Here is a 13939-nt window from a genome sequence, read left to right on the forward strand (position 1 = left end):
CCACCACACGTTTAGATGTCAACCGGCCCGCCCTACTGAACCTTCCTGGTCACATCATCAAAGAACAGGCATGAACTTCCACTGACAAAGCCATTCTTACTATTACTAATGAAACCCTGTTTTCCCAATGCATATACATTTTATCCCTCAGAATCTTCTCAATTAATTTACCTAACACAGGTATTAAGCTTACTGGTCTATATTTCCCAGACATTATTTTTCAGTCCTTCTTGCTTTCCTCCAGTCTTCTGGGATCTCACTTGTGGTAACTGATGATCAAAATTATCAGCCAGGGCCCCCGTAAGTTCTTCTCTAGCCCCTGCTCTGAGAAATATTTGTTGAGGACATCGCTCATCTCTTATGGTTCCCAACATACATATCCATTGAGGGGTCCTATTCTCTCTCTAGCTACTGCTTTTCCTTTAATATACTTAAAGCATCTCTTTGGATTCACCCTGATCTTCTCAGGCAAAGTTATCTCATACGCCCTTTTCTCCCTTCTGATTTCCTTCTTCAGTAAACTCCTGTATCCCCTGTACACCTTCAGGGATTCGCTTGATCCCAGCTGCCTCTACCTGAGCCACGCCTCCACATATCTTTTGGTAAAAGCCTAAACATCTCTTGTAATTCAGGGTACCTCATTCCTGTAAACTTTCCATTCACACTCACAGGAACATATAGATCGTAAGCTCCCACTTGCTGGAGGTCCCTTTGCTTCCAAACATACTACTCCAATCAACCCCTGCAAACTCCTGCCTGAGTCCATCAAAATTAACCTTGCCCTGATTTAGAACTAGAATCTGTGGACCAATTTCTTCCCTCTCCATAATTATTTTAAAATTAATAGATCTATGGTCACTGGTCCCAAAGTGCACATCTACTGTCACCTCACTCACCTGTCCTGACCTATTTCTTAAGAGTAGGACAAATATTGCTCCTTCCCGATTAGGACCCTCGACATTCTGCTTGGGGAAATTTTCCTGACGCACTTAATTGATTCCATCCCATCAAATCCCTTAATGCTCTGGCAGTGCAAGTCTGTGTTATAAAAAATATTAAAGCCCCCATTATGACAACCAAAATGTTCCTGAAAGTCTCCGCAATCTCTCTACATATTTTTGTTCCTGCAATTTCTGTTTACAATTTGGGGGCCTACCGTACAACCCCAATAATGTCACCATCCCCTTCTTATTTCTTAGTTCCACCCACAAAGCCTCATTGGATGATCCATCAGTTATTTTATCTCTGATCACTGCTGCGATACACCCTTTATTCAGAAATGCAACTCCCCTCCTCTCGTTCCACAATCTCTGTTCCTTCGAATGCATTTAACCCTGATACATTAAGCTGTCAGTCCTATCCATCCCTCAGCCATGTTTCTGTAATAGCTAAACTATCGAGCGCCGATAACCTATCCACATGCTGAATTCATCGGCCTTAACTGTCAGCTCTTTTGCTCTGAAATAAACACAATTTAATCCATCGGCATTTCTTGTTCCCTATCGTGGTCCAGCCTGATATGGCTCCTCAACGTACTATGTTTGATTACTGTATCTCCATCCAGCCTCTCACTTGCTTCCCTGCTGCTGAGGATTCCACCTCCTGCCAATCTCGTTTAAACACTCCCCTGTTGTACTAGCAAAACTGACTGCGAAGATATTGATTCCCCCTCAAGTGGATCTGTCACCAGTCCCTCCTGAACAGGTCAACTCTGTCACAGAAAAGCTCCTAATGGTCTAAAAATATGATTCCCTCCCACCAATTCTTTAGTCATATATTTATCTTGATATCCTCCTATTCTTACCTTCACTAGCTCATGACACTGGAAGTAATCTGGAAATTATCACTACCGAGGTCCTGGTTTTTAACTTTTCTCCTAGTTCTCAGTTAATCATTCTATAGAAACACATTCCTATATCTAACCGTGTCATTTGTACCATCGTGCACAATGACTTCTGGCTGCTCACCCGCCCTCTTGAGAACATTCAGCAGCCACTCAGAAACATCCTGGATCCTGAAATCTGAGAGCCAACACAAGATCCTAGTTTCCATTTTGAGGCCACAGAATCTCCGATCTGTGCCCCCTAACAATCAAATCTCCTATCTCTAAGACCCTGTTTACCTTTATCCTTTCCTGCTGCCCCCCAGATCCAGCGCATCCATCTTGGCTACTGCTGCTTTCCCCTGAACAATCATTCCCTGACACCGAGCCCATCTCCCAACATACACAAAATCAGTATCCAGAATGGTATACTTGGTTTCGAGAGGAATAGCCACAGGGGATTCCTGCACTTTCTGCCTACTCCCTTCGCCATTCCTGGTGGTCGCCCAGATACTCTCTGCTTGGAACACGACAGGAAGCAAGGAAAGCCTGTTGGATTAAATTGCTTTTAATTAAATGGAACTGGGCTGACAGGTAACGCAGATGAACTCAGGGCGTGGATCTTGACATGAGACTGGAATATTATAGTCCTTACAGAAACATGGCTAAGGGAGGGACTTGGGTGTGATCACCTCACTAAAGCTTTTATTTATGAAGTGTTCCATATCTCGGATGATCCATAATGCTCCTGAACACGGTCTCCCAGGAGCTGCAGCAGGGTGCACTGCCCACACGTGTAGTCATTGGGGATAATGGAAATCTCCCTGAGCTCCCACAAACCGCAGGAGGAACATACAACTGTCCTAACTGCCATCTCCACTGCTGTCAGACTAGCGTTAAAAAAGAGTTTATCTGAGCTTACCTTTACCTTTTGCTGAACTGCTGCTCACCGATTTCTCTGGAACCAAAGCATTACTACCTATTCTGCCACTCACAGTACGTTAATAGACCACTCCACATTTAGGTTTGGTTAGGGTAGGATGGAGACACTACAGTGATGTATTGTTTGGGCCTTAAGCACTCCTAAACACCAGGCCCATGCTTGGACATGGGGGGTGGGGGTGGGGTTGTCTTGCTGAGGTCTTCCTCCTAGTAGTGGTGACTGCGCTGATGCAAATATTCACCCTGACAGCCCATCCGCGTTGGCGCAGACCTCTGTTTTTTTCGGTCTCCTAGTACTGCATTTATGAATTCCTTGTAACTACTGATTGTATTCGAAACTGTGTCTCACTCCGGAGTGAGAGATGTTGATATTCCAGTATGTACAGCCTATTAAAAAAGGTTTGCCAATGGACATACGAGCGACAGTATGTCCATCCGCTCTCTAACTCTGCGTTTACTTTCAATTAGGGTACATTTATTCTGATAACATTCCATTTCATTTTCCATATTTTCCCTGTAACCCTTTTAAAAAAATCTGTGGATCTCAGCCTTGAAGATATTTAGTGATCATTTCTTAACAGCCTTCACAATTTTCTGCAATTGTTTCCCTCCCACTGATGTGAGACTTAGTGGTCTTTCATCCCATGGCTTTTTTTTCTAGCACTCTGTGTGGAAGTTGAACCTACATTCGATGTTGTTCTGTTTGATCACACCACCTCGCTGGCCAAAGGCAAAACAAAATAAAGCACAAAATGTAAGAGCCTGTAATCTCCTCCCTCATCTTTCACATCAGTCTAAGATACAGTTCATCCAGATCTAGAGATTTGCCCACTTTTTATCCTGCATCAACTTTCAATTATTCCTCAGCTTCTGTCCAGGAACTGCTTCTCCAAAGTGAAGACCAATATGCAGTACGTGTTTGACATTCACAGGTTCTCTGCACAGTTTGCCTCCTCGGTCCCTAATACTCCCTATTCTTTCTCTTGTTACCCTCTTACCCTTAATAAACCGATAAAATGTCTGAATTCTTGATAATATTGCCCATTAATGTTTTTATCACCCCGCTTTTTGCTCTTCTATTTACTTTCTTGAATTTAGCCCAACACGTTCTCTACTCTTCTGGGACCTCCATTGACCTGCTCACTTTATGCGTGCTTTAAGCTTCTCTTTCATTTTTAATTCTGTTCTGAATATTTGTAGACATTCCATACTCTCTGGGCTTGTTTTCCTCATTTTTATCTTTATTGTAACATGTTGTGGTGACACCTTCATCAATTCCATTTTGAGCATGTGATCCCCACCACGCCCACGCTGTTCTGCTAAAGTTTCACCCAGAAGTAATTATACGGTGGCCAGATCCTGTCTTTCTTTTGATAAGACCTGCCTCTATCATCCAAATTATTTTTATTTTTCAAGCCTTTTTTCTTTTGGTCTTTTCCTTAATAAGCTAAAAATGCTTGAGTCATGGTCACTGATCCTGAAATGCTCAGCCAATCCTGCCTGCAACACCTGACTGGCTTCATTCCACAGTGAGGCTCGGCACAGCCCCACCCATTGTTGTATCTGCTACATGTTTATATGAGGAGCTCTCTGGAATAAATGTCAAGGCATTTTTGCCCTCTTAAAAATAATTATCGCTGCCCTAATCAATGTTTGTAATTGAAATGCCTGAATATAATGATCCTATTATTGCATTGACACACCTCAGTGAATTGGTTATGTACCTGCCCCTGTATTTTATTTTATCTGGGGGTCTATAATATGTCCGCAGTAGTGTGTCTGTCATTGATGTGAACCTAATTCCAACCCACAAACCGTCATTTGAATGCCCTTCCAAGATATCATCCGCCCTTACTGCAGTCTTTGACTCCATAATTAATAAGGCAACACCACCTTATCTTTTGCCCCTCTCCTATGCTGCCCATAGTTCTTGTACCACAGAATATTGAGTTGTCAGCGCTAACCTCCCTCAAACGCATCTATGTGATGGCAACAATATCCACTTCCCCATGTCACCTCGTTCCCTTATCAAATCTGAAGATCTGATAATATTCCCAGCATTATGGTAATGGACATCCAGCCTGGAATATAGCACCTGGAATACTCTGTACCTCGGAGTTCTTCAGCCAATTACTTTTTATCAAGCTGCCTTTCCGTGAACTAAAACTATAACTCTGGGACTGTATGAATAATCGTTGAATTGTAATTTATTTTTAATTAATGTGTTAATCAAATGCAACGTTCCAGAACTGAACAGTCAGCTTCAAATACAATAAATTCCTGCTGATTAATTCCCTGCTCAGTGTGCAGCGGGGTCAGCCCTCAGTAATGGAGAAAGTAAGGACTGCAGATGCTGGAGATCAGGGTCGAAAAGTGTGGTGCTGGTAAAGCACAACGAGTCAAGATGTAGCCAAAGAGCAGGAGAGTGAAAGCTTTGGGCATAAGCCCTTCATCAGGAAGGCATTGGTATGTTCAATTTTTTTCCATTCCATGATTCATAGAATATTTGGAATTTTACTTGCTCAGGAGGGCAGCACTGTATATAGCCCTGAAATGGAAAGCAGTCAATCAGTTGGTTGGACAGGGAGCAGATAAAGTGAGGTGAAGTACAGAATGAGTGAAGTCCAAACAGAAGGATAGATAAGTCCCCTGGACCACACAGGAAGCACTAAAGGTTGTCAGTGGAACTGAGGGAAGAGATTGCTCCGCCTTTGGCGATGATCTTTGTGTCCTCACTTTCCAGTGAAATACTGCCTGATGATTGGAGGGTGGCAAAAGTTATTCTCTTATTCAGGAAAGGCAATAGGGATAATCCTGCGAAATACAGGCCAGTCAGTCGTACTTCTGTATTGGGCAAAGTATTGGAAAGGATTCTGAGAGACAGAATTTATGATTACTTGGAAAATCATAGTTTGATTAGAGATAGTCAGCATGGCTTTTTGAGGGACAAGTCATGCCTCACACAACTTATTGAATTCTTTCAGAATGGGATCAAGCACATTGAAGGTAGAGCAGTGGGTGTGATGTACATGGATTTTAGCCAGGTGGTTGATAAGTTACCATAAGGTCGGCTCATTCAGAAAGTAAGGAGGCATGGGATTCAGGGAAACCGGGAAATCTGTCTGTATGGATACAAAATTGTCTGGCCTGTCGAAGACTGATGGTGGTAGAACATGGAAAGTATTCAGCCTGGAGCTTGGTAACCAGTGGCGTTTTTCAGGAATCAGTTATGGGACTGCTGTTCTTTGTGATTTTTACAAATGACTTGGATGATAAAGTGAATTGTAGTTTAGTAAGTTTTATGATGTAACAAAGATGTTGGAGTTATGGATAGTGCGGAGGGCTGTTGTAGGTTGTAATTGGACATTGACAGGATGCAGAACTGGGCTGGTAAATGACAGATGGAGTTCACCCCTGATGAGTGTGAAGTGATTCATTTTGGAAGGTTGAATGTGAATGCAGAATACAGGGTTAAAGGCAGGATTATTGGCAGTGTGGAGGACCATAGGGATCGTGTGTTCCATATCATAGGACGCTCAAAGGTGTCACCAAGTTGATAAGATTATTAAGATGTAATATGTTTTCATTAGTCTGGAATTAAGTTTAAGAGCCACAAGGTTATGTTGCAGCGCCAAAAGGCTCTGGTGAGACTACACTCAGTATATTGTGTTCAGTTCTAGTTGCCTCATTACTGGAAAGACATTGAGGCTTCAGAGAGGGTGCTGGGGAGATTTACCGGGATGTTGCCTTGACTGGAGGGCATGTATTACATAGAAAAGTTGAGGGAGCTAGAGCTTTTCACCTTGGAGCAATGAAGGATGGGAGGTGACTTGATAGAGGTGTATAAGATGATGAGAGGCATAGGTAGAATGGGTAGCCAGAGTCGTTCTCGCAGAGTGGAAATGGCTATCGCGAGCGGGCATAATTTTAAGGTGATTACAAGAAGGTTTCAGGAGATGTCAGAGATAGGTTCTTTACACAGAGAGTGGGGGGTGCTTGGAATGCACTGCCAGCAGCGTTGGTAGAGTCAGCTGCATTAGGGATATATAAGTGACTATTGGATAGGCACATGAAGGATATGTCAGTTAGTCTGACCTTCGAGTAGGATAAAGGTTCGGCTGGACGTCAAGGGTCTAAGGGTCTATATTGTGGTGTACTGTTCTGTGTTTTATGTTTCACGCAGCCTGTCGTCTCTTATCAATTGTTGAATGCGTGCGGGAGCGATGTGTGTGAAATTAGGAAGTTGGGGAGGGGCGTTAGCCCAAAACATCCAGTTATGTTGTTCATTGTTACATTCACCTGAATACCATTAGAGTATGTGTGGTGTTCTACATCACGCACGTTCCGCCAATTTCACTTATTAACGCGATTCTTGACTTGTCATTTGCTGCTGCTTTCTTCAGATACAATCAGTTGGGTGACCCATGTATTAATCAGATGTTTGCTATGTTTCGTGAATTAGGCAAAAATAAGATGCCAACTATGATTTTTCGACTGAACTATAATCTCTGAAAAGCATTATGTTGATTCTATATTTATGGAACAAAAATATAAACTCCTGTCAAGATTTTCTAACACAGAAATAAAGAATGTACATTTGATTTTCTATCGAACAAACAACATGGATGTAACTCTTTTGGCGATCAGAATTACACACACAATGTCAGGATTCAGAACAATGCATTATCACTCCAACATTTTGAAAGTGGTTGGCTTCTGAGTGATTGCATGTTCAGGGCGAGCGAACGATTGAACAATCAAATAGAATTAGCGTTCTTATATATGTATATATAAACAATCAGTTTAATTTCTCAACGACATGTACAAGCTTCAGTTATTTGCCAGCGAATTAGTAACAGCTATACTTCAGCGTTGACTGCGAATATTCAACTAAAAAAATGATTTGTGCTATCAAATTTTAGTGAACTATAATTTGAAAACTTTTAATTTTTAGAAAGAATCTTGTTTAATATGAAATGTGGACAGTGAACAAAAACGATGCACATATTATGAACATATAATCGTGTGAGTGAAAAGTTAGACCTTTTCAAAGAGATTTGAGCCAAAGCAATGACAAATTTGTTTGAGTAATTGGAATACAACATTTAAAATATTCATTTTCTGAGCAATAATTAGACTATATAATGAAGCTGGCCTTGCAATAGTTGCATTTTAAATGCTTATGCTGCACTAAATAAACAGATATTCGCGAGCATTTAGAATGGGAAATAATCGGATCCTGAATTTTATTCACATCAGACACATGATAAAGAACAGGAGGAGGCCATGGGCCACTGTGTGTACATCAGCTCCAGGAATATCTCCCAAGTCCCTCCCATTTGCCAGCCCTATCTCTGCAGCCTGTTAAATTCATATTTGCAAATACATATCCCGTTCTATTTTTTAATGTTCATCCACAACTCTCCCAGCCAGTTCCATTCCAAATCCTAACAACTCACCCAATAAAGAAGTTTTTCCTTATCTCATTTCTGGCTCTTTTGCTGGCCAGCTTGAAATTAGAACTCCTTGATGCTGCAATTGCAACTAACGGAAACAGAGTATTCCTGTTTTGCTCTCCAACTTTTTTTCATAGGTTTGAGCACTGCAATTAGTTCACATATTTGTTTGTTATGCTCAAGTAAGAATAAGCCTTGCAAGAACTGTTACAAGCACTACATCAGAAAAACAGTCAGAAAACTAGCCACCTGAACACACGAACAACAACTGGCCAGAAAAAAAGACATGACCCACTATCACTAGTATCCTTACATACAGATGAGGAAGTACACGATTTAGACTGTGTCTGAATATCCATCTAGGACAAGCCAAACAGAGACACTCACGATAATTACTAGAAAAATAGCATTCCAACCTGAACTCTATCAACAAACACATCGATTTTGATCCCATCGAACACTCTCTGACAAAAAGAACTGGACATAAAATCACCAATACTGGAAATTACATCACTGACTCAAGGAAACCTAAACACATAAATAGCAAGTGGGACATAACACCAGCACTTCACCAGAGGCTCACTGATAATGTTCCCTCGTACAGTGATGAACCATCTGAAAATGAACTCTCCAACTCAGCGAGCAAACTGACATCCAGAAGAAGCACAATTTCTCTCATCCTCCCTTTAACTAAATACTTCATTCCACTTATCATTCCGGTTATTTTAAGGTTATTTGTATTCTTCTGAAAAGTAATATAGTTTCTTTCTGCGTGTGTTTGAATGTGTTTGTGTGTGAGAGAGAGAGTGAGAGAGAATAATCCTCTGTAATCTCTGGATTACTCCCCATGCCATGTGGAAAAGAGGGAAGGATGAGGAAGACAGTAGAGCTTAACATGTTGTTAAAAATCTAGTTCAGGGGTGAGAGTTCCAGATTGTTGTATCATTGGGATCTCTTCCAGGGCAGGTTGGGACCTGTACAAAAAAGACAGATTGTATCTTAACTGGACGAGCACCAACATGCTCCTGGGGAGGTTTGCTAGTGCAACTCAGATGGATTTGAATAAACCAGTATTGCAGTATTGAATAAACTGAATTGCAGACCACTCCCTTACAAACATCTAAGAACAAAACTGTGCACAACCTCGATACTGCTTTTTGCCCTGAACTGATTTATATCTCTTGTTCTCTATGTCACCAACCCTGTCCACTACCAGCTCACAATATCCCCAGTCTCCATCTCTGCGTCAGTGCTGTGGCTGAACAACCCATTGTCTGCACGTTGGTAAAATTCAGACCTTATATTTCAAACTCTCTTCTGGCCACTTTTCCAGTTACATGTATTTCAATCACAAAATTGTTCTTGTCTCGGACATTACTTCATGATTAGGACAATGTATCAGAGTAGGAATGTCGCTGGATGTAATTCAGGAGCAAAGCTTATTAAACGAAACACATGGTTTCAAGCGATTTGTTTCAAGTCCTACTACAGCTGATGGTAGAACTTAAATAAAAATGATAAGAATTGGAATAAAAGTGAATTTCACGAAAAACAACCATAAAACCCACATTTTGTCTGAAAACCTTCCTGTTTCACTGATGATCTTCGGTAAAGAAGTCCAATACTACTACCCAGTCTGGGTTAAGTGTGACTTCAGACCCATATCATTGAGCTTCACTTTATATTGGTTTGTGGAATGGCCTCACAGTCAGGACAATTAGTGATGATTAACAAATGCTGCCCTGGGCAGAGATGCGGACTTCCCATTGAATAACACATTTGAAAGTTAAACCAAATAAAGATAGATGCTGGAGATCTGAAATTGCATAAAAAATGCAAAGAAAAGATCAGAAAGTGCTGGGGAGTTTTTCTGAACTGAAAGCAGCTGGAAAATAGTGTGAACAATGCTGGTAACAGGGAAGTCTGCTTTGAAGGGCAGGAGGAGTGAGTTGAATCGATAGAGAAAGAGAGAGATAGAAGACAAAGAGCAAACAAAGGGAATGATGATCAGCTGGGGTGGGAATAAAATGTGAGAATCACCTCATTTATTTTTAACTTTTCCCATCTTCCTGAATATCATGCCCATGTCGCTTTTCAAAAATTCGCTTTTTGCCACTTCCCTTTCCGAAAATCCTCCATTAGGTCCTGTTTTCATTAACCAAAACAAATCCGAAGAGGATTTTCACTTTTAACAAGGAAGGTAAATTTTTCACGCATAAATTAATGCTTCTTCGCTTTACGCTGAATCAGTTTATGAAAGGCTTTGTAGGAACGCTCTACTTTCAGATACCGAGGGAAATCGCTGTCTATCTAAGATCATGTTTAAAGCGATTTGATCCCAACTGTGTTCCCTGAGTGTCGTCGTGTTCTTATATTTATTAATGGGATATAGGAATGGCTGGTTGGGCCAGCATTAGTTCACTTTGTTGATTGCCCTTGAGAAGACCTTGAGCCTCACAGGGCACTTAGACAGAGTGAGGCGGACAAGGTGACAGCTGCACAGGAGGTGTGCAAAGCAAGATCGTCTTTCACAAGATTAATATTATTTTAAAAATTAGAGACTTCAATTCGTCAGTCTAATTACAGTAGGGAAGAAGGTGTTCCTGAGCATGTAGGCCCATGTTTTCATGCCTCTGTATCTCCTCCCTTTTGGAAGAGGTTGTAGGAGATGATTACAGGTTTTGGAGAGATATTTGATGTTGCCAGCCTTTCGCTGACAACGAGAAGTATAAATGGATGGAAGGTTGTCCTCCATGATAGTATGGTCTGTGCACACAAAATTCTGCAATTTATTTTGGTCCTGGGAAGAGCAGTTACCGTCACACTATTATGCACATGAACAGAATGCTTTCAGTTGTCAGTATGCAGAGCACTGGGAGAAGACAGTTCCAAAATATTTAGATGCAACTATTGGTGGTTAAATGGATATCGATGTTCTGCTTGCTGTTTTGACAACAATTGAAATTTAACCAATAAATTTAAATTATGTCCAAGGTACCAAAACACAATTGAGTTTATTGAATTGCCAACATCTAACCAAGGAGCCATCACATGCTTCAAAAGAATAGAGAAGCCATCACCATCACAACGAGGGAAAAAGAGACAGACACGTATAAGGAGAGAGAGAACACAGCGATGGAAACAGACGGACAGAGAGTTAAACTGAGAAAGGAAACAAAACAAGAATCAAACAGTCATATTGACAGGGAGAAGGGGAGATAGTAAGTTCAGACAAAGAAACAGAAGACAGAGAAAAAGAAAACACAGGGAAACAGACAGTGTGAGAGAAACAGTGAGAGACAAAGCACACAGGGAGCTGGGGATGGGGTCACAGTGAGCAAGGGATGGGGAATGGGAGAAACTGGGGGTGAGGACTGGAGAGACCTTGGAGCGAGCACTGGAGGGAGCTGGGGGAAGGGAGGTGAGAATTTACATTGGCATGTACCAACTTGTACAGGCAACTCATATTAAGCAAGGATGTACAGAACAATGGCTGTAAAACATGTCTGAGAGGCATGCTGGTTACGCTGCACAGGGCGTGCGCGAGGCGAGATTAATTCGAACAAGATCAGCGTTATCTGAGATTAGAGAGTACATTCATCCATCTAATAACAGTCAGGAAGAAACTTTTAATGAACCAACTGCTCTGTGTTTTCAAGCTTCCATATCTTTTAGCCTGATCGAAGAGGTTGTGGGAGACCATTACTGGGGTGTGATTGGTCTTTGATAATGTTAGAACAAAACATTCCAGCACAGAAACAGGCCATTCGGTCGTCCAAGTCTGTGCCGATGTCCAGCCCTCCGGGACCTCAGCAGTGTTCAAGGATGCTACAAAGATATCTATTAATGCCCCACCTCTTTCCTCCCTCCCTTCCCCATGTAAATGGAATCAATGGTTGGGATGTTAGAGTCCGTGTTGGTCAGAGCTGTGCACCCAACCTTCTGTAGTTTCTCACGGTCCTGAGTCGAGCAGTTGCCGTACCTGGCTGTTATGCACCGGGACAGTACGCCCTCAATGGTGCATCTGTAGAAGTAGCGCATGCTGAATTTCCTGAACCAACTGAGGAAGGAGAGGCATTGTTGAACCTTCCCGACTGTCGGACCTATGTGAGAAGTTCAGGACAGGTTGTCAGTTATCATCACTCCGAGGGACTTGATGCTCTGCACTCCCTCAAACGGTTGATGTAGATGGGGTGTGTTCCCTTTTTTTCTTCCTAAAGTCAATTATCACTCCTTTACGTTTACAGGATTAGAGAGAGGTCATTATCAATATACCATGCTACCAAGCCCGATATCTCCTTGCTACATTCTGACGCGCTGTTGTTTGATATCCGTACTGCTATAGTGATGTCATCAGCGAACTTGTAGCTGGCGTTGTTTGGAATTTGGAAATTCAGCCTTGGGTGTACAGGGAGGACATTAGTGGGCTGAGGACACAACCTTGGGAGTACAGGGAAAACTGTAGGGGGCTGCAGAAACAACCGTGTGTGTGCATGGAGGACAGTGGGGGCTGAGAACACAACTGTGGGTGTTCAGGGAGTTCAGTAGTTGGCCTGGGCACAGCCTTAAGTGTATAGCGAGTACACTAAGGGGCTGAGGGCAGAGCCGTGGGTGTGCATGGACGACATTAATGGGCTGAGGAAACAACCGTGGATGTACAGGGAATACAGTAGGGGGCTGAGGACACAGCTGTGGGTGTGCATGGAGGACATTAATGGGCTGAGGGCACAGCCGTGGATGTACAGGGAGTACAATAATGGGCTGAGGGCACATCTGTGGGTGTACAGGGAGGGAGTACGTTTAGTGGCTGAGGGCACTGCCATGGATGTATAGGTAGTACAGTAGGGAGCTGAGGGTACTGCCGTGGGTTTACTGGGAGTATTGTCGGGTGTAGCGAACATGTCCTTCAGCAGCTTTAGTGTTGAATGTTATTGTGGAGGAAGTGATTTTACCGATCTTCACGATTGTGGTCTGTGGGTCAGAAACCTGGGGATCCAGTTGCAGAGAGTCGAACCGAGACCAAAGTCGCGGAGTTTTGTGATTAGTCTGTCAGGGAAAATGATTTTGAAGGTGGAGGTTTTGTCAATGAGCAGGAGCCTGGTGTAGGTGTCCTTGATGTCCAAATATTCCAGGGATGCGTGCAAGGCTCGGATATAGTTGCATTGTTGCATTCCCAATGTTGCACTCTCTTTTGCACTAGGGTTACTCCGCTGGCTTGATGGGATTTTTGAGTGGTTTATATGCTGGGCCATGACATTACAGATTTTGCTGGAGTATAGTTCTTCTGCTATTGATGATCACAGCATCTTATGGATGCTCAGTCTTGAGTTGCTAGATCTGTTGGAAGTCTGTGCCATTTAGGATGGGAATAGTGCCACACAACACAATAGTTTATTCTCAATGTGACCGTGAGTCTTTGCCTGCTCAACAACAGTGCGGTGGTCAGTTTTACCAATGTTGTCATGGACAGATGCACCTGCAGTTGGTAGGTCAGGTATGTTTTTTCCCTCTCGTTCATTCCCTCACGAACTTCTGCAGGCCCAATCTAGTAGCTATGTCCTTTAGGACCCGACCAACGTGATCAGTAGTACTGCTGCCAAACCATTCTTGGTGGTTGACTTTGAAATTCCTCAGCCAGAATACACTTTGTGCCCCTTTTCATAGTGAGTGCTTTCTCCAAGTTTTGTTCAACGTGGAAGAGTACTGATTCAACTGAGGA

This window comes from Chiloscyllium punctatum, unplaced genomic scaffold (genome assembly GCF_047496795.1).
Source record: "Chiloscyllium punctatum isolate Juve2018m unplaced genomic scaffold, sChiPun1.3 scaffold_93, whole genome shotgun sequence".
In the NCBI taxonomy this organism is placed as follows: domain Eukaryota; kingdom Metazoa; phylum Chordata; class Chondrichthyes; order Orectolobiformes; family Hemiscylliidae; genus Chiloscyllium; species Chiloscyllium punctatum.